This window comes from Balaenoptera physalus, assembly GCF_965194825.1.
Source record: "Balaenoptera physalus genome assembly, chromosome: 4".
Lineage (NCBI taxonomy): Eukaryota > Metazoa > Chordata > Mammalia > Artiodactyla > Balaenopteridae > Balaenoptera > Balaenoptera physalus.
The window spans coordinates 18,720,380-18,741,184 of NC_138891.1; the positions used below are offsets into that span (position 1 = coordinate 18,720,380).

At 41.9% G+C, this 20,805-nt stretch overlaps 1 long non-coding RNA gene across 1 annotated transcript; it reads right to left on the reverse strand.

The window, feature by feature from the left end:
• Positions 1-1,468: 1,468 nt before the first annotated feature.
• LOC309659451 lies at positions 1,469-17,142 on the reverse strand. The gene is made up of 2 exons (XR_014262816.1): positions 12,292-17,142; positions 1,469-12,246 (listed from the first exon to the last, which is right to left on the reverse strand). It is a non-coding gene; the product is annotated as an uncharacterized lncRNA (long non-coding RNA).
• Between the last annotated feature and the right edge of the window lie 3,663 nt (positions 17,143-20,805).

Genomic DNA, 20,805 nt, shown 5'->3' on the forward strand with positions numbered 1-20,805 from the left:
ACGTTGCCCTTACACTGGAATGTAGCTAAGCATCAGATGTGTATGTGTTGGGTTCCTCCAACAGCTGATCCTGAGATAAGGACCTGGGTGGAGGTAGTTTATTTGTGAGGTGATCCCAGGCAGCAGGATGGAGGGTGGAGTGATCTCAGACAGGGCAGGGAATGAAGTCAATGTAAGGGTGTGATGCGGAGGAAGTTCCTGCAGGTTGGTGGCTCCATGCTGCCAGGACCCCCTGAGAAGTGTGTAGAATACCCTTCCAGAATTATCCCCCTGAAGAACACTGGGCTGGGTGGTTGTCCCCCAGCTCCCATTACCAATCAGTTGAGAGTTGGAGGGTTGCCCCCGGGGGCAGTAACTCACCCCACTCCAGGCTGAGCTTCAGGGTGGCCATCGGAGAAGACCCTGGGGCAGGAAGAAGACTCACACCCTGAGCTTGAGGAGGGAGGCTGGTAGCAGGAGGTCAGTGAGCTCATGAGAAATCTCCACTGCAGCCTCACGGGGAAACCAGAGGTGGGCAGAGGGATGACGTGGCCACAAACACCTGCACAATGTAAAGGAAAATGATTTCCCCTTAGAAACTAGAGATATGATACCACTGACTTTGAGCTCCCAGGGTTAGCAAAGAAATGTAATGCCCACCTGTTCCCTCATAGGCAAGTTGTCACTTTTCTCTGCGGAAACTTTTAGTATTTTCTTTTGTTCTTGATGTTCTACAATTTCATGAGGATGTATCCGGTTGTGAGTTTTGGGTCCTTTATTTTGCATGTCTCTCTGTGACCTTTTCCAATCTGAAAATCTGCAGAGTTTTTTCAGTTCTAAGTTTTCTCATATTGTTTCTTTATTTTCTCTTTTCCATGCTCTCTGGTCTCTTTTTTTTTTTTTTTTAACTCTCTAATTCATGGATTCTGTCTTTATCTGTGCCCATGCTGCTATTTGGCACATCTATTAAATTTTCAAAACTAGTTGGTGATCATGGAATCCTAATTAATTCTTTTTCATACCACTTGGTCTTAACTGATGGTGTACCAGCCTCTCATATCTGAATATTAATTACACTTATTTTAGCTATTTCTCCCTTCTCATAGACATTAGCTATTTTATTTGTTGACGCTGGTTCTTATTTTTAATGATGTTTGTTTTTCTTAAATGTTTGGACATTTTTAACTATTGTTTGCACTTGAATCTGAAACTCCTGTTTGCCTGAGTACATAAGTGCTGGTTCCAGCTTCCTTCGGTGACTTGGGTGGGTGGGGGGCACGGAGGTGGAGGGCAGAAATTGTGAACTAGTAGCTCGCTTGCCTTCTAAGAAGGGGGCAAACCCCTCCAGGAGTGTAAGTAAGTCATCTGGAGTCATTTCTCTCCTTCAGTGGCCCAACTGCCCTTCTGAGTTTCCTGGGTCAGGGCTCCTCCTGCTTCAGATGGCTATGCTCAGAGTTTATTCTGGGGACAAATGCATGAATCAGCCACCCTCTTTCTTTCTTTCTTTCTTTTCTTTCTTTCTTTCTTTCCTTTCTTTCTTTCTTTCTTTCTTTCTTTCTTTCTTTCTTTCTTTCTTTCTTTCTTTCTTTCTTTCTTTCCTTTCTTTCTTTCTTTCTTGGATGTCTGGGGTTATTTCCAGCTCTGTTCTGCGTCTCTGGGTTGTTTCTCCCCTTCTGGAGCTTTTATCCTGGGTCTAAACCTCACCCATGCTCTCTGCTCAGTAGGTGTGAGGAGGGAAAGGGGCCTGGTGGGCTCAGCTGTTCCGAATACTGAGCTTTGTTAATTAACCTGATGGTTGCCCCAAAGCCCCTCCTGGTCTCTCTGGTTGTTGACTCTGAGCTTAAAATATTTCTGGAATTTCTATTACTTCCCTGGTAGTTTTCTGTTGTCTGTGTGCTATGGCTTTTTTTTCTGCCCTTATATTTCTGCAGACTGATCCCATCTGCTTTCTATCTTCCAAGAATTTTTCAAAATCTGTCTAAGGATAGATCCTTTTCTTGCCGTGGTGGATTCCTTTACCTCCTCCTCCTTTCATCCATTTATCTTATTTAATTCTCACAATAATTCAATGAAAGAGGTATTCATGATGACCTTTTTATTCAGAAGGAAAACTAGGGCTCAGAGAGGTAACTTCCCTGAGGTGTCACAGCTAGAACTTGGTGGTGCTGGAACCTGAACCCTGGTTCAACTAACTCCAGGTTGTAATTACAAGTATTCTCACCACTTGTCAGGGACTTTCTCTATATCTGCTTCTAACTTCCTTCCCCCTGTGGCCTAAGAGTTCCTTGAGAAGCCAGGGTTGTTCTGGAACCCCCTTTGGGTCCTCTGCAGCACCTTGCACTGTGCAGAGAACACCAAACACTGGGAGCATGGGTCGATGACAACCTGCCCAAGGTCACCTGACTAGGAAGTGGCAGATCAGGATTTAACCCAGGAAGTCTGGCCCCAGAGACTGTACCCTAATGCGATCTTCCATTCAGATCTGAGGTGTCATTCACAAACTTCCTCTCAAGCATCTCTTTCCTGTCACTAGGCCAACAGACAATTTATGCTGAGGGAAGACTGCCCTTGGGGAGCTTCCCCTGCTATATTTCATGACAAGCATCATGGCACTATTTGACTCTCAAAACCAAGACCAAGTATTATTTTGATGAAACAGAAGAGAAGAGAAACAAAAAGAAAAGAAGAATACAGAATATAAGGCTGTATGTCAGAGCTATTAACAAACTACACAGACACAACAGAGACTGGGAAAGTGGTAGAGACCGTGTCTGGGCAAGGAAGGGAGTGGGGACTCTGGACGTGGCAAGACCAGGCTAGAGGAGGCGAGAAGCTGTTGTTCATGACCTGCCCCTAACGAGGGGTGTCACCTTCAGAAGTGGACCTCTGTGGGCTTCAGTGTTTCCATTTGTAGGATAAGGTCATCTCTACAGTCCCACTAACACTGATATGCAAGGTTCTAAATAAATAGCAAACTCACTTTTATCAGAACTAAAAACTTAACTCATGAGTCTTCCCAGCTCTCTACTTACCCTTGTCTTTCAGAGCCCTGGGTACTTCTCCAATCCCATGCCTCATTATCTTTCACCTTACACTTTTCGCCTGTAGCCCACAGACCTAGGCATCGCTTTCTTGTGTAAGTGTCATTATATTTTCTGTACCGAAGTCCTTCCTCATGTCAGGTTGCACCATCCCCTTTCTGACCACCCACACACACACCCACACATGCCCATTTTGGGCCAGGCTAATTATATTTGCTATTTTTAAGACTCTGTTTAGGTATAATTTCCTCCAGGAAGACCTTTCTGATACCCCTCCCCAGGCTCTGTGCTTCTCTCTGCTGCCTGAGGGGGGCCCATGATGGACCACAGCACTAATCTAATTTAAATCTAACATCCCGGGCAAGCAAACATTAGCTCTGTTTTTACAGATGTGGAAACTAAGACTCAGCAAGATTGAGGAACCCACCCAACACTGCACACCATCAAGTCTCAGAGCCAGAAGTCAAACCCAGAGTGTGTGCTCTGGCCATCTTTGTAGTATCCACGTCATAAGGCTGGGGCACAATTGGGATGATGCCCCAACACCCCAAGCTGGGGAGGTGAGGATGGCAAACTTGCAAAGGCCAGTGCACATATCATGGAGAATAGAAAAAGGTTGGGTTGAGAGACTGATGTAGGGGGGACCTCAGGCCCCACCCTGAATGGGGAGGGGAGCACAGGGGCCGCCTATGCGTCCCACTTCCTGGGCACATAAACTAACCATCACAGTTGGGTTGGAGGAAAGGAAGTATGTCCTAAGCAAAGGGACAGTGGGTGACAAGGCACAGAGAGAAGCTACAGAACTATGCGTGTTGGGATGTGTGTGTGTGTGTGTGTGTGTGTGTGTGTGTGTGTGTCTGAGTGTGTCTATGTATAAGTAGGTCTACGTGTGTGTATGTTTCTGTGTGTGTGAAGGTGTGTGTGTGTGTGTGTGTGTTGGTGGAAGGGCAGGGGACTACACAGAAGCAAAAGTGTGCCAAAAGACAGCAGAAGCTGAGTCTACAGAGGTGGGCAAGGTCTTACCTGTCATGCTGAGGAGCTTTACTTTACACTGAGGCCCAAATCAGGTTGATCATCAGAATCATCTAGAATCTCCTAGGCATCATTTTTGAAAACAGATTGTGTGGCCCCCTCCAAGACCCAATTAATCAGATTAAACCAGAAACTTATATTATTAAAAAGCCCCATTTTGTCCCCCAATCTGATGACTAGGTTTGAGAATTCCTTCTTTAGACAATGGAAGCCACGGAAGTATTAAACGGCAAGGTCCAAATTTTGTTGACATTTAACTCTCTTCCTGGTTTAAGTGTTTGTGATTTTCACATGAATAGGATAACTTTTCCATGGTGGCTCCAAGTATCAATGCAAGTAGAATGTGCCTGGGAAAAACTTGGCTGAGATCCTTCCTGGTATGCTTATCTTTGCAGACACAACCTAATTGGGATCAGAAGGGCCAGGGAGCTGGGAGGCAGAAAGATGGAGTTCTCTGTCACTGTCAGCCCCATTTCCATGGAGATCCATTCATTCATCAAGCATTTATGTGAGGCTCACAGAGTACCCAGTCCATGTCAGGCTCAGTGAGGGACAGGAAGACAGCAGAAGCCAGCTTACAATTTTGCAGACTCGTGTACCTGTAACACACAGTTTTGAAAAGAACAGAATACAGAGCTCTTTCAAGCCAATGTTTAAGATAAGTGTGAGGCAAGATGGTACAGATGCAAAACATACATGTCAAAGACCTCATCTTGTTTAACAAGGCAACTCACACAAAGTGGCTAATACACACCTGGCACATAGGCAGCATTAAATAAATGTTGGTGCCTTGCCTTCCTGAGTTATTATTAAATCTACCACCCCCTTTTCAGGAGTGATAGTCCTTGAGATCCTGAAATAAATTTTTAAAAGGAAATAGCATGTCTGGCTTCTAGAATTGTAGGAGATTTTATTACTATCATGGTGTTCATCTAGTTAACATAGTAGACAGGACACTGGATGGGTATAGCTGAGCTCCAAAACAGATGTTCCAGATAAGACTTCCATAGGAAATAGAAATACCCTTTCCTCAGGATATTTGTTAGTCCTCTTTCAGTTTAGACCCTTTGAAGCACACCCAGGGAAACGATCAGAGTCATCACCACCACCTCCAACCCCAGAGAAAAGTGTTTTTCTGAGGGAGGCCCTTCTTCTTTGTGAGCTTTAAATGCCTTGTGACATTCAATACTAGAGTTCTTTAATCATCTCTCACATCCAGTCTCAATAGGTCAAATGCTCAGATTCACATGTATCTTGCATGTCAACTAGCGGGGAAGTGAACCTTTCTTATAGAGTAGGCTGCAGGTTATCCAAGGATGGTTTTTAAGATGATAAGAATGTACAGGAGCTAAGGATGGAAAATGTCTTCAACCTACAGCAGCTCTGACCTCAGACACACCCAGGCCCAGGGTTGCTCTCTCAACTCTAGAGGAAACCATTCTCAAAACGGAGGTCCTACGTTATGAAGTGACTCTATGGTGTATTTCTGAATTTCCCCATCTTGTACAGAGTGTGTAGATATGCCCCCTCATCTCTCATGCTTAGTTCCTACCACCACATACTAAAAGGGACTTAACTTTTCCACTGTTGGGTAAACCAAGCATCACCTTCTTAGCCAACTGGTTTGCAGCACCGTGACCTGTACTGGCCCTCCTCTGACCATGTTCACATTTACCCTCCCCTCCACATAGCTGTGATTCTTTGAGGGTCCAACATAGTGAGCCTGAATTAACAGAAAGTAAGAGTCCAAGGACTGAATTAAATGACTATAATTTAGGAAATAATATCAGCTAAAATCTGACACTCGAGAAAAGAAGAGAATAAAACCTTGATAAATTTTAAATCTTGATAAATAAATTCTTGACTGTTACTCTTAGAGAGATACACCTTGAAACACAAGAGAATTCCCCCAATATAATATGTAGGCTTTTTGCTAAGATGCACCTGAGCTTTGCCCTGAAAGCTGGACCAAAGGAGGATTCAGACCCTAAGACTCAGATATGAGCACATGTGAACCACATTCTCTTCTCAGAAGAGCAGTTACCTCAGTGCCTTGAGCAAAGTCCTGGTCAGTGAGGAAGGCCTAGAAACGCTTACTGTGAAAGGAACCCGACTAGCTGACAACACAGCTGTGGCTACCACGGCATAGAGCTGGGTCTTATATTACGAGGAGACTGTCCCTCCGCTGGTCCTCACCGAGAATTCCAGGCTTTGTCCTAAAACTGCATTAGATAGATACTGAGAGACATATGCTCTGTTGTAGCACAACAACTTCCCTGCCAAGAGCAGCTAAAAATAATAGGGGAAAAAAATCCATTTTAAGACACCAGAGACCCATCAGGCCCTAGGACTTAAAGGCTCAAGATCCTGGAGAAAAGAGAAATTCACTGAGGTGAGTTCTAATATTCTATTCCAGTTTTTCCTTCAAGGCACTTGCCACTTCTTAAGTGATGTAGCAAGTCAAGCAGAAAGCAGCTGGTAAGCACCTGAGAACCTGAATAGAACTTTAGGCAGTGTCATGGGTATGGGGAGATCACATTGGGAGTTCAGGACTACCAAGATAGGCAGGACATATGGTTCCAGAAACACAGAGAAAAAAGAAAAGGAATGCAGGCTGTGAACACAACATCAGGTACAACTTTTCCACTCAAGGCCTTGCTCATTCCTAAAGAAGGCAAACTGGGCAGAAAGGAGCATCAAAGAGGCTCAGAAGGTAAGCAGAGCTTTGGGCAGGCTCATCGGGCAGGGAGGGGAGGGGAGATTAAACATCAGGATTTCTCCACAGAGGAAGCTCCTCTCACTTGAGATGCATGAAGGGCTAAATTCTAGGGGCCAATGCAGTCAGGGATTAGGCTTTTTAGAGGTTTGGTGTCAGCCTTCCACATTGACAAGAAAAGAATTAGTAATCTAAAAGACAGATCAGTTGAAAATATTCAGGGAATTCCCTGGCGTTCTAGTGGTTAGGACTCTGAGCTTCCACTGCAGGGGGCATGGGTTTAATCCCTGGTGTCAGGGAACTAAGATCCCACATGCTGCATGATGCAGATATATATATATATATATATATATATATATATATATATATATATGAATAAATGAAAAGAAACAGACCCCTCACCACCAACACCCTTCCCCCGCAAAAAAAAATCCTTTCCCCTAAGATTGGGAACAAAGCAAGAGTGTCTGCTTTCACTTCTTTTAACATCGAACTGGGTGTCCTGGCCAGTGCAATAATGCAAGATAAAAAAATAAACGGCCTACAGATTGCAAAGGAAGGAAATTTTTATTCCTAAATAACATGGTTATTTACATTGGAATTTCTCCACCCATGTCCTCACTACAGAACCTGCATGGCACCCTTTTCCTCCACACCTCCAATACCTCTCCTTTTTAAGGACCAGCTCAAATATATCTGCCTCATTAAAGCCTGCCCTGATGCTTCCAGCCTCAAACTCTCTCCCCTTTCTCTTAAGTTTTTACTTTAGTGCCATTCTGTAAACAATGTACTGGGCACTGGGGATTCCCATAGAATTTTATTTACCCATTTCTGTGGTATTTACCACTCAAGAAAATTTTAAAAATATAAATACATTTCCTTAAAATAATATGTCAAAGTTAAGCTAAGATTTCCTTTCACAAATATCCTCAATCCCAGCTCCTCCAAACCTACCCAGCGGTAACCACTGTAATCACTTTTGTTTGTGGCCTTTGGAACTTCTGGTCTTTCATTGTTTTTTATTTTACATAAATATCTTTGTCCCCTAGAAGATGTATAAAATTATATTGTGTTATGCTTTTTTCTCCCTTTGCTTTACATTTTTCATAAAAGAAAGGACAACATACATAATTACTTGCCACTTACTTAATTCAAAAGTGTACCCTAAAGATCTACTGATAGATTTAACTCCTTCTTCTTAACCTTTGTATAATTTTCATTGTATGGCTTTAACCTCTGTTTATTTAGAAACTCACCTATTGTGTATTTGCAGTATTGGTTGTTTGCAGTATTATGATATTATGAACATCACTGCAAGTACCATAATTGTATATGCCCTTTCTGTGCACATGAATGAATGTCCATCTGCAGTACAAACCAAGAAATGAAAATTCTGGATCAGAGTATGTCCACTTTTTTTCTTACTAGATATTTCCAGATTGCCTTCCAAAACTTCCTTGAAAGCAGGATCTTGGTTAAGTACATCTCAGCATTCTGCCTCTAGCCCTAAACTGTTCACACAGTAGGCACTCAGTAAGTATTTTTAAGTTGATGGATGAAAGAGTGTATGGTTATACTGAAAATATTCTGAATGATTTCTCTGACCCACCATGTAAAGACTTGCAGTATTCTTTTTTTCGTTAGTTCTGTCACATTTGGGTGTTTCTCTGTGTGAAATTTATTTATTTTTTTATTTTTTTGAATTTTTGAATTTTATTTTATTTATTTTTTTATACAGCAGGTTCCTATTAGTTATCCATTTTATGCATATTAGTGTATATATGCAGTATTTAACTTTTTATGAATGCCTTGTCTAGGCTTCAACTTCTAAACCATAAATGCTGTGTCTTCTAATTTTCTGCATCACACATAGCAACTAGCACCTAGATGGGTGTTTAATAAATATAGGTGTTTGCTAAATCAGTGAGTAGATTCAATTTATGTTTATAGTAAAATAAGTTGGGGAAATAATCATTGTGATTATAGCAACACACAGTGAACATCAAGTAAGAGTGACACTGCACAGGCCAATTACTGTGAGAAGAGCTCTAGGCAGTGGACATGTTTCTCTAGACCAAATGACACAGTAATGGTGGTCATTAACTGAGAACACAAAACGATTGGCTAAGGGCCATTCCTCTTCAGTAGCAATATGTCAGCACTGAGAGATGGTGGAATTGCACTAGGGAGGGGAAGGTGGTTCCATTCCACATTAACAGAGCTCTCAACGTTCTGATGATGTGCAAATGTGCCACATAAAACATTTCAAGGCAAGGACATTGGTGAGAAAGAGACCTGAGCTTGTCCTGCTTTAAGGATCTTAAGAAGCAGTGTCTCAGAGCTTGTTGATGAGTCTGACTTGTTTTATGCCCAGACAAATAGGGCTTGGGCCCATCACACACCTCCAAAGTGGCCTCCAAAAATCCACCATCTGAACCTACCTCATTCTAATAGTATCACTTCTCAGAAGCCTCATCCTCAGAGGTGAAATAAATCCCAATCATTAAAGCAAAAGAAATGCTCCCTTCTCATTTCCACAAGTGTCCATTTCTTCCAAGTTTTTCTAATCATTTTCTCATTAGTCTCATTCTCCATCACACTATCATTATTATTCTGTTTATGTAACATCATTCATTGAGCACCTCCCAGACTCCTTCCCGCCAGCATGCACAATACATTCCAATTATGTAATTATGCCATTGTAATCAAATCATTAAGATTCACATTAAACGTGTATTAAAGTTCATAAGAAAAAAAAAAAAAAAAACAAGCGCTAGACACAGGCACTAAGAGGGAGGGAAGCAGACAAACATGCTTGTAATGGTAACTTGCTTTTAAAAAGCCCATGACTGCAGATTTAGGGTCTTGGAAGGATTGTGTAACTGAGAAGAGGTTGTTGATTTCTAAAAATGAAAAGCAGCTCTCCCCTTTCTACCCCTATGATTCCATTGAGTTAATCCCTTGATTATAAAATACATTATAGAAAACAACTCAAGAGAAGGTCACTGCATTTGGGGCACACACACACAGAGTGAATAAAACAAAAAGGGCTGTACAAGAGATTTGCAAGTACTCACTGGCTTGGGAGAAATAATACTGTACCTGTGAAGAATGTCAGTTTACTAACGGATTTGAGTCGTGTGTGATATCTACACAATAAATTTAGAAATACAAGACCAGACTTACTGATGTTGGTTATTTCCTATTAGAGATGGTTCCTACAGTGTTGCCATCTGACAACAGCCAGATGATAATGGTGCCCTGAGTTGGGTTGTGTAAGTCCAGTGGTAATGCCAGTAATTTGCACCTCATATTAGAGAGATTTGGTGGAGGAGGGCTTTAAAATAATACTCAAGACTACAGTCCAGGTCCTGCCCAGACCTACTGAATCAGAACTTGGTGTGGGGCTACCAATCTGTTTCAACAAGCCCTACAGGAGATTCTCAAGGACACTATAGTTTGAGGGCTACTGGGCAGGAACATGCCCAAGACTGGGTGATGGAAAGAAGGAGAAAGACACACTTAAGGGGTACTCACTGTGCTGTGGCCACTGGGTTAGATACTTTAGGTATATGATTGCATTTAATTTTCTAATAATGTATTTATTCACTCAATAAACATATCCTGCCTAAGTCAAGACCTTGATAGGGTCTGGAAATATAAAGATGCATAAAGCACAATGCCTACCTTCAAGGAGACATGCAGTAAGTCAATAATTATAAAGTAGTAACAATAATTGTCATCATATATTGAGTGCTAATTGTGTGTCAAGGACTCTGCCAAGTGCTTTACCTGTACTATCTCTAATCCTCACAGCAACCTTAGGGATGCTAAGGTGGTGTTATTTCCAGTTCCCATTTGAGAAAGCTGAAGACTTAAAGAGGTTAAATAACTCACCCAGAGGCACATAGCTCACAAGTGGTTAAGCTGGGATTGAACCATATTCTTAATCACTCCAGCACTAGTTTCTAACCTACCGGTCCAATTCTCATAAGTACCATCTCATGAGGAATCCACAAAAATTCACAAGTGCCCCAGCATTTTCTGCAGCCTGATTAAATTACAGGCCCAGCTCTTATGTATAATGTTATTTTTCAAGTGTTACTAATGCTATTGCATTTAATAAAATACTGGTTACATAGTCATTGCTGTCATTTGTAATTTTCTAAAGATACTACAAGTAGAGTTACTATTTTGTGGGAAATCACAAAATGTGGGGCTGTCAAAGAGAGCTCTTACTTGGAAACATTGGGAACCATATGTTTCCATATGGCACTATACGACACAGCATTGAAAGGGTCTGAAGTCTGCTCCAAATTTGAATAATGTATGATCTAATCTCCATTAAAATAAACAAAAGGCTATGTGTACTCCCAAAATCTATGGATACTCTCAAAATCTAGTTTGAGAGCCACTGCATTAAAAACTGAACACTTTCACATAATGGGACCAGTCGGTGACAGTTTGATTTTAAACATAATTACCAACGTATTTCCACTCAAAATTCACTTTAAAAATTACCCAGGAACTTCCCTGGTGGTCCAGTGGCTTGGACTCCACGCTCCCAATGCAGGGGGCCTGGGTTCAATCCCTGGTCAGGGAACTAGATCCCACATGCATGCCACAACTAAGAAGTCCGCATGCCGCAACTAAAAGATCCCGCATGCCACAACAAAGATCCCATGTGCTGCAACTAAGATCCAGAACAGCCTAAATAAATCATTTTTTTTTTTATTACCCGAAGTCTCTAACAAAGAGACCACGCAAATGATTCAGAACACTCCTGTTGCAAGACCCTTGTTTTTGCCTAGGAATTCTTTGAGGAACCATCCTTTACTTATTGCACTTGTGGTTCAAGTGGTGCTGACACCACCCTAAATGTCAGGTTTGGGCTCATGGTCCCAACCTGGTCAATCAGAGAACCTGAACCCCAGACCCTGGCCACAGTGTTTCATTCAGGAATGGGCATATGGCCAAGCTGAGCCAGGCCAGTCAGAGCCTTACCCAGGGCTTCTAATGGAATTGTTAGAAAGAAGTATTCTATATTTGCTGTAATACCAACTATTACATAAGCATAAGCCAAGAACTACAGATGACCATCTTTCTACCACATGGAGAGTCTGCTTGAGAATGAAGCCAACACTGAGGACAAATAAGCCAAGAGATAAGAGAAAAATATGCAGATTCCTAATGATGCTATTTGAACTTCTGGATCCAGGATCACCTAAAGCCACCTGATGCCGAAAACTCAGCCTCTGTGCACCAGTGCCAAATCGAATCTCAGAGACAGTTTTGGGTGAAGCAGGAAAGAATAACTTTATTGCTTTGCCAGGCAAAGGGGGACACAGCAGGCTCGCACCCTTAAAAGTGTGTGTCCCAACACAGGAGGATTTGGTGAGGAGTTTTACAGCAATGGTTCAAAGGTAGGTTGCTGATAAGATTAGAGTATGTGCAGGGCCTGCACTCCTTTAATCTGGTCTCAGGTAATATCTTGATGAGCTTCTCTGGTTCCTTTAATCTGACCTCCAGTGGTTTTCTCTGGAATGAAGAATGCTGCATCTTCCATTTGGGGGGTTTGTTCTGTAAAGAGCTCAAAGACATTGTTATGTGTATCCCATGAGGCAGAACCAGGACCCTGCCCCAAGACTGCACTATTGTTTCTTGGCTGCTCCTCCCTTGTCTCTGCATCCCCTCCCTTCCCTGATTAGCAACTGTTCAAATCTGCCCTTTAGAACTCAGGGAAGGTTATGGAGGCTGGATTCTGTTCCCTACAAACGAGAAATGGGGGACATGGAAAGGTTTCCATGCCCAGGAGTCCCAGAGTACTGCTTGGTTTCACACCTATACTTATTTTACTTACTAAACATGGGTCAGTATCTTCCCTGGGGCTTTTTTAAACTAGTTTGAATTGTTTTTCTTTCTCTTACAAGTGTCCTAACCAATACATCAGTACTAGGTGTGGGATGCTATGAGTTACAGACCTACATGGAAGTGGCTGAATTTAGGTGGACTGAGATATAGTGAGGATTCCCCTTCCACATATTCGAGTTGGTAATCATTTTTATGGACTTACAAAAGAGCTGGTTAAACCATCCCATGTTATGCTTTGAGATTCAGCTTAGAAGAAAATATTATCATGATGTTAGAGTGAGTTTCTCTTTCAGTGCAGGCTGGCCAATCTACAAGCAGAAAGGGAAGGCTATAGAGTCTTGCTAAGAGACAGTGGTCAGCAATATAAGAGGGCTAAGAGTCAGATACTGTCTTCCTAAAGCTAAAGTTAATGTAAGTCAAGGTAATTAGATGGGAAATGCAGAGGCAATTAAGATTGAGACCTAGAAGAAGCCAGGAATGTGGAATGAGCCTAATGGCCCAGGTCCCTTCCAACACCTCCAATGGTTCGCTTGTTGCTTGAAAAATACAATTACTCCCATTGCAAAGAGCTCCAGAATGAGGGTCACATTAGCCTTGCCTCAATCCATTGTTTGAGAGGACAAGATGGAAGCAGTTAAGCCCAGGGCTAGGAACATGCACAGAGCTCTTGAGCCTGTTGCTAAGAGACAGACACTGTAAAAACAGGGTCAGAATTCATAGACCATGACTCCATAAGATCTCTGGCTTTGGTTAATATCCCTTGAAGGTTCTGGAAATACAAGACTGGCTAATTGGTCCAACTACAAGTCCTGAAAATAAAGGCCCATGATTTCTCAGTTCCTAAGGTCAACCCCAATGCCCTAGACTCCCTACAACAAGAAGTGAACTATGACAATAAATACAGCTCCTAGAAAAGAAATATATCCCACTGCCCAGCTCACATGTGGTTGTGGAGAGCAATAGATAAGGGAAGTTCTTTCAAACCAGATCAAGGACAGCCATTTTGACCCAGCAAGGAACTCCCTCCTCCATCAGGGTGTCCTTGGAATGTTCATCCAGGAAGGCATGGTACATGACATTCACTAGTGCCAACAGCATTATTTCCTCATTCCCTATTTTTTTCCAAAGAAGAAATATCTTATTATGTTTATATTCTTTTGCCTTAACACTTCCTTCCTGGTATGTTGGGAGTGATTAAATGTATGATTTGACCTTGGTTTGCATTTGAAGAGGCAACAGACAGCATACAAAAACAAGGGAGTGAAGGGTGGATAGGATTGATATATAAATGAAGCTTCAATGGACTCCATAATGCATTGTTTCTTTTTTAAAAAATTTACAGAAAAAAAAATATTGGGGGAGGGTTTTTGTTTTCATAGTAAAAAACAAAACATATTGGTTTTCAGGGAGTCTACATGGTATAGTTTTAGTATTGTACTGGTTTAAGAGTCAAACCTAGATTTGAATCAAGTCTTTCACCTTCCCTACCACACAAAAGGAAACTACTTTTCTTAGACTGATATGTTTTTTCCCTGTTTTTATACTTTTACTACCATTGCACATGTTCATAAATAATACAGAGTATTTACATAGTATTTATTGATTATTTTAAATTTACATTAATAGTATGCTATACTTGTCCTTGAGAAACTTGGCTTTCACTCGACATCATGTTATTAAGATTTATACATTTGGATATGTTCATTCATTTTAATGACTTGATAGTATCCTAATATACAGATAAATCACCCTTTACTTATTTATCCCCACTCCGACCTTTTGGAGTTTTTCTATTATCATTATAATTTGTTTTTACAAACAATGGGACAGTGAACATCTTTGGGCACATCTTATATACGTGTAAGATAATTTTCTAGAGCAGGGATCCCCAATCCCCAGGGCCGTGGACCAGTACCAGATCACAGCCTGTTAGGAACCAGACTGCACAGCAGGAGGTGAGTGGCGGGAGTGAGTGAAGCTTCATCTGCCGCTCCCCATCGCTCCCCATGGAGTGAATTCCTAGGCTCGAATTACTGCCTGAATTACTGCCTGAAACATTGCTCTCATTACCACCTAAGCCATTCCCCCCCACCATCTGTGGAAAAATTGTCTTCCATGAAACCAGTCCCTGGTGCCAAAAAGGTTGAGAACCGCTGTTCTAGAACATATACCTATACAGGAGCTTGCTGGGTGTAGCATGCACCCATCTTCAAATGTACTGGCTCTTGCTCTGGTGTAGTTTTACCATTCGACACTCCAGCCAGTAGTGGACAGGAATTCCTGTTTGTGGTGTCTCCTGAGCCTGATGTGTGGTAGTTTGATTCATGATGTTTGTCTGTTTTTTATTATGAGCCCCTCTTCATCAGGGGTGTTAGGTCTATGGAATTCTGTGTGCCTTGGATTGTGAAAGGATAGCTGCTGAGAAGTTTTATATTTGCTTTTACTGTAGCCTATAGGGTTTCAATGGTCCTTGACCAGGTTTATGATAAATTCTGAGCTTGGGCGTCCCACACCAGACAGGTAGTGTAAATTTGGATCACATACCTCTATGTAGTTCAGGCCTAGGAATTAGGTTTCTCAAATGATTTTTTTTTTCTATCTGCCTAAGTCTTTGGATATATGACAGGCTTCCATGTTGCTTTCCTTGGCCAATGGGTACAATTTTCCAGTCCACATTTCATGAACAGGGAAGCTCTTTGATTTTTCATGCTTTATACAGAACTCCTCCTCCCTCCATTACCTGTGGTTTGAAAGCCACATAACTGATCTTCATGTAGACACTATAGGCCCAGTCCCAAGTCTCATGTGGAACCCAAACCCCCATGAGTCTCCTGGGTGTGGGCTTCCCCTTATCCACCCACTCACAGTAGCTTTCATTTCCCTTTCTTTTTCCCTACATCTGAGATTAGCTTTGCTTTTAAGTTCAGCAATGCAATTTCACCAAAATTTTGTTGTTGTTGTTTTTTAATCCAGCATTTTTATGTATTTGAATTAAAGGAGGATGGTCAATTCCATTAACATAGTCTGTCATGTTACTAAGAGTCCTCTGAAATGTTTAGGGTCACTTCCTATTTTAAAACTCCACAATTTTAATTAATCACTTTATAAGTGACAAGTGAAAGAATAGATACATTGTGTAGCAAGATCCAAAGAATCAAGCATACCTGGGTATACATAGTACCTAGTTCCCCTTAACATTCCACTCCTGTCATCTATTACTTAATCCAATATTCAGCCCTTCATTGTAAACACACTCTTAGGTCAGAAGATTTCCCAGGGCAGGCACTTCTTGACTCTTCAGTCTTTGGAACCATAGGGATGCTGCAGAGTGAAAGCTAACATCTTATGCTCCACACATCCACCCCACCATCAATACATATGCACACTCTCTCGGGAATGGTCAGTGTGTAGGGAAATGCTTTACTCAGATTCTTCCACCCAGGACCTTACTTTCTCCTGAAACCAGAATTAATCTTATTTCAGTGAAGGTGCCACAATTGACTTCCTACTCTGTCCTCCACCAACCCCTTGATCATACCAAAATGAAGCTTGAAATCATGGCGCCTGATATGCAGAGATTCTTCTGCAAGGGTTTAGACTGCTGGCTTATCGTGATCCCTTTTTGCCCTTCCTTCTGTCTTTGTAACATTTATTCAAAGATCTGTCATTTCCCAACAAGCTGTAAGCCCTTTTATAGTAGCGTTTTCCTCTGTATATCTCATCATACCCATCACGTTGGCTAATACACATAAGTACTCAATAAATTATTCTTGGGTCTATTATAGTCATTCAGACACATCAGTTGTGGGGATCTACTTTTCAAATCCCCCTCCTAGGACCCTGGTTGGCCCACAGCCCTTTCTCTCATCATTGCCCTCCTGTCTTCAGCATCTGCTGAACTTCCACTGTGGTGAAGGACCAAAGACCATCTCTTTTAAAGACATCTGCTACAGCATGGAGACCATTTGCAAGATAAATGAGGCTTTTCTTGGCTTCAGGCTGGGAACAAATGGTAAGAAACCTGTGAGGGGAGGCTCTTCTCTACCTTTGTGGGAGGAGAAAAAATGAGGGGGAGAACCACAGTGAGGGTGTGCAGTGGATCCTCCAACCTGGGTGATGAGGACTCCATGGGCACAGGTGCATTTAGTTCAAATTGTGAATCAAGCATCTTAAAATGTCCACGGGCTTTGTCTGGTAATCTGACTTCTGCAAATAGAACCTCATAAAATAATGCAAAAGTAGGGGTGGGTGAGAACATATGCTTTGAACAGTATCATTTCCACGATACAGTGAAATTTTTCAGTTGCAAACAGTCTAAATATCAAAACAATCAAAGAATGGTTATTTAAATTAACATTTTTTTCACTGGAGGAAACATTATGCAGTCATTAAAAACAATGGTTTTAAAGGCCACATACCACCATGAAAAATACTTGTGGCTTAATGTTAAGTGAAAAAAAAAAAGAGAGAGAGAAAATTTGTGTATACGATAGGATTGCAACCAGATTTTAAAAGTGGTGCTTAGCAGAAAGACTAGCAGAAAATATTCCACCCTGCTAATAGGAATTCTGTTATGTTGTTAGTCTTATGGGGGTATTTTTCTTTTCCTTTTTCCAGCTTTTCTGTACTGTGGTTCTATTACCTTTATAAGGAGCTACGTTACACATAAATGTCCAATTTTTTTTTTTTAATTGGGAAAAGATTCAATCCTAGTGAAGAGCAGAAATGTGTTCCTCTGTCCTCACTCACTCCTTTCTTTCTCTCCTTCTTTCCTTTCTTCCTTTTTTCTTTCTTTCATGGGACAAAGAGGAACAATTGGAGTTTTAAGAAATCAGAAAGAAGAATATTCTATTGTACTAAAAGTTTAAATTCTTGGAATAATTCTTCTTCCCTTTTCTATTAACAAAGGTGGGAAAGGAACCAAAAGGGAAACAGGCACTGAGAGGACCAGAGGCAAGATTGTTCGGGGAGGTGACCAGAGGGCACAACAGGTACAATCAGGCAATTGCAGGAAAATGCAGCAATCAGCCACTTTGTGGAACCAAGTTTCATGGGTATGCAAGATGATGGCAAAAGTTAATTTGGGAAAATGAGGAACAAACACGGGCTAATCAGCACTGACCGACCGGGCAAAATACTATTTACAAAACACAAAGGATACCTTCCTGCTTCATTTAACCAGAGTACAAAAAAAGTCCCCACTGAATTTTGCTGGACTGCTGTTGGCAACCAATGTGGCTTAAAGGATGAAGCGGGGATTGATTGTTGTCTCTTGTGAGTCTCAGGCTTGTACACGTGAACTGTCCCCAGACACTTAGTTCAAACTTTGGTCATCAGTAGGGTCATTCGCACACCTGGAAACTGATGTCTGATTAACCGCTCCCCTGTGGTGCTCCCATAAGCTCAGCCTGGATGCATGGCAGGTCCACAGCTAAACTGTGGTTAGTTTGGAGATTAACTCTTTCCTGTCCATCTGCCTATCAATCACCTGTGTGTCCTATACAGCTCCATATCCACGCAGGTTTCCTGAAAGCTCTGCAAGAGAAGAGGCCACGTGTCCAAGGTAGCTTTTCTATGGCATATAGGACTATGTTTGGGATAGTTGGCCAGAGGTGTTCACCTAGTCATAAGATGGTAGAACCCCAGGGACTGGCCAGAGCAGGAGAGGTCATCACCTTAAAGTCTGGCAGTCCTTGTTCAGGATAATCACCAGAAGTACAGAGCCAGAGACTGGCATGGAAGGGGTTACTATGGCAGAGCTCTGTGTGCCTGGGATTATAGGTACGTAGAAAAGCTCAGAGCAGAAGTTTCTCTGACAGCTGTCAGGGGCCTCTGTTACCTCTAAATTAATGCTTTTCAGCCCTAAACGCTCAGTCTTGTTCATCTGATTTTGGTTGTGGGGTTTTGTTTTTGCATTTAAAACAACATATATAAACACATATAAAGTGGATTTATAATGGAGCCACTTTTCTTCGGTGAATAAGATAGTCTTGACAGAAGGCTTATTTCTCCAACACTTGGAACTTGCCATCTTGTGCCATCCTTGCCTCCTCTTCATGATGCTGGTTGATTTGCGTTCCTGACCAGTATGGACACTACTGGGTTGAACACAATCCTGTGTGTGGTGTCTATTGGGATACCCCCCCCCATAAGGGTTGATTCTCTCTGAGGCGGTCCATGCTGTGAGCCAGCATAGAAGAAGCAAGAAGAACCCTCATCCCATAGTCATGAGTGGCTAAAACCACAGGTTTCTGAACATATGCTATGGTTCAGGGTCTCACAGAGGTCCTGGTGCTCCTCTAGTCCTAGATCCCACCCAGAAAGGTGATAGTCAAGATGTCTCTGGCTCCACCTTACTCATCTAAGTCTGGCCAGGATGAGATGATGCCTTGGACAGGACTACTCCTCACCTCCCTCTAACGTCTCCTTTCTAAACGTTTTTATAGATTTTCCTCCCTACCCTTTCCAGGTATGGGATTGTCCATCAAAAGCAGCCACCAAGAAATGATGTGTGCTAGCAGTGTATACTTCAGTGAGAACTACTCTAATGGTGTTTTTCAAACAGGATGTTTCCTAAATATCCATAGGTATCACACAAAATTATTTTAGATGGTGCACAGAAAACAACATTAATAGTTATATATTTTAATCTCAACTACAGTAAGTCCCCTACATATGAATGTTCAAGTTGTGAACTTTACAAGATGCAAATGTGTATCTGATTCCAGCAAGGAACCAGAACCTGTGCCATCAGCGTCAGGCATGAGTGAAATTGCAGCTTGCCCTCCGTCTCCTGTTGCTGATGATCCTTCAGTTCTACCATCTCCCACCTCCTCTCCCTCCTCCAGTCAGTAACTCTTCTTGCTTGTTCACTCGATGCCAGCCCCTGCATGCCAGCTGTTGTACTGTACTACTGCACTTTTCAAGGTACCGTACTGTAAGATTAAAAATATTTTCTTTATTTTTTGTTTTTGTTTTTTATGCATTATTTGTGTGAAAAGTATTATAAACCTATTACAGTATAGTACTATATAGCTGATTGTGTTAGTTGGGTACCTAGGCTAACTTAGTTGGACTTAACGAACAAATTGGACTTACAAACGTGCTCTCAGAACAGAACTCGTTTATATGTAGGGGACTTACTGTAGATATAATAAAATAAAAGAAGCATAACAAACTTGTGATTTTATCACTCTTTTTAGTTAAGATAAGGCTAAGATAGATAGTTAAAATAATTTAAAGAAAAGTATTAAGGACTTCCCTGATGGTGAAGTGGTTAAGAATCCGCCTGCCAATGCACGGGACACGGGTTTGGTCCCTGGCCCGGGAAGATCTTACATGCCGCGGAGCAACTAAGCCCGCGAGCCACAACTACTGAGCCCGCATGCCACCACTACTGAAGCCCACGCACCTACAGCCTGCGCTCTGCAACAAGAGAAGCCACTGCAATGAGAAGCCCGTGCACCACAACAGAGAGTAGCCCCCACTCGCCGCAACTAGAGAAAGCCCGCGTGCAGCAACGAAGAGCCAATGCAGCCAAAAATAAATAAATAAAAAGTAAATTTCTTTAAAAAAAAATTAAACTACATTTTTTAAAGTATTAATTCATAATATTGGTATAACAAAAATCATAAAGAAGTGGAACTTGATAACTGAAATTTGGGAAATACTCTATGGATTACTTCCTTTAAGTAACCTCACGTTAAATCTAAATCTGGTTGGGAATGAAAGGATTTGCCCTTTATTAATTCACATCAAGCAGGCTGGGAAGGTAGTCTTAGGGGAGGGTGGCCTTCTGGCCCTGCTGAATTGTGCCCTCGGACCGAAGTCCACACCGCTGAGATGCAAGGCTAGCCCTATTTCAGCAGCACAATGATTGGGAGTTCTGCCAAGAATGAAACAGACTATCCTGCAGCTGTTATCTCATTTGTATGAGTAATATGAAAAATGCTGCACAATTTAATATGCCATCTAATGCTTTTATTCTTATCTCACCAGTAGGGCAGGCGGTAGCACACATGTTTGAAAGCCAGTGTAGATTGGTACGGGGGAGGGCCCCAAGAAATGATGTTAGCTGCTATCTGAGCTGAGTAAAATGATATGAGCACAGATATTATTTTATAAAGGCAATCTCACTTGTATCTTCGCCAGTGAGATCTTAATCAC